At 54.6% G+C, this 1199-nt stretch overlaps 1 non-coding gene across 1 annotated transcript; it reads left to right on the top strand.

The window, feature by feature from the left end:
- The first annotated feature begins 894 nt into the window (after positions 1-894).
- Positions 895-966, top strand: TRNAH-GUG. Its single transcript has one exon. It is a non-coding gene; the product is annotated as a tRNA-His (tRNA).
- The last annotated feature ends 233 nt before the right edge of the window (positions 967-1199 follow it).

The following is a 1199-nucleotide window of genomic DNA, read 5'->3' as shown; positions in this document are numbered from 1 at the left end:
TCTGTGTTTGAGAGGAGGGTAAAGTTGGTCTCTCTGTGTTTCCATGAGATCATGTGCTGGATAGAAGAAAGTTACCAGCGGTTTAAGCATTTTTAAAATGCAAGAAACGTTCCACAGAACAGGCTCGAACCACCCATCTCCAACTTGGAAGCAAGTGCACCACCCGACTGCGACACAGGAACAGCCGGCTGTCCCTCTGGTATTACCATGCAGAGCAAGGGCCCATCCAACGTGAGGCGGAGCCACTGCCTTTTGTAAAACAATTGAGCAGGCTCCAAAGCCTCGGAAAACCGGAGAGGCGCATCTTGCTGGCTACGGTTGAAACCCATGCATTGAGTGATTCCGAAGCCTGAAGCGCAGGGGAATGGCCATCGCCGCGTCCTGCCTCTCGCAGGCGTCAGACCCAGCATCCCAGGAAACGTCCGGGTCCGCGACTCCCTGGGCCTGAGCAGCGTGGGTTCCAAGGAAAGCAAGTAGAACGCCCTGTGGGCTTTAGTGATGGCTCTTCCCGTTCTTGGCACCGCCTTCACCTGAGTCTTTGCGCTGCTTGCACTCCTCTCGCTCACCTCGGCTTCGGTCGGTGGGGCGGGAGAGAGGAAGGGTGAAAAGCAGAAATACGGAGAGGCGGGAGAAAAGCAGAGGACGTGCGGACGAGGACAGAGACCTCCTGAGAGAGGCTGGTGCAGGGAGGCCCAGGCTGGAGTGGAAGAGATGAGAATTGTTCTCATCACGTATGAGGATTGGGAGGAAGGGAGGGAAAAGCAGAGCCGCAAGAAGGAAAGAAAAGCGCGAGCCCCCTGTGGCTGTCTGGGAAGAAATCCGCCTAATAATAGAAATCTATTGACGTCAAAGATACTAGAGCAAGCCGCAGAATTGCCACTTGGCCTGTGGCTCGCCGTGATCGTATAGTGGTTAGTACTCTGCGTTGTGGCCGCAGCAACCTCGGTTCGAATCCGAGTCACGGCATCGTCGTTTGTTCAGGTAGTCAGTTGTACCCTTTTGCTGGAAGCCCTGGACATACTCTGTCCTGTTTCTTAGACTCACGCAGCAAATAACACAGTCAGCCCTGTTGGTGGCTTACAAGCAGGCAATAATGTGCTCAGAACCGTTTTTCCGGTCACTGGGGGCAGGTCAGGGGAAGGAAAAGAGACCTCACCTCACAGCTTCATCAACCTGGGGAGGAGTCCAAGGGAAACCCT

This window comes from Trachypithecus francoisi, unplaced genomic scaffold (assembly GCF_009764315.1).
Source record: "Trachypithecus francoisi isolate TF-2019V2 unplaced genomic scaffold, Tfra_2.0 Contig00877, whole genome shotgun sequence".
Taxonomy (NCBI): Eukaryota; Metazoa; Chordata; class Mammalia; order Primates; family Cercopithecidae; genus Trachypithecus; species Trachypithecus francoisi.
Note: the sequence above shows the minus strand (reverse complement) of the source record. Positions and strands in the feature narration are given on the sequence as shown.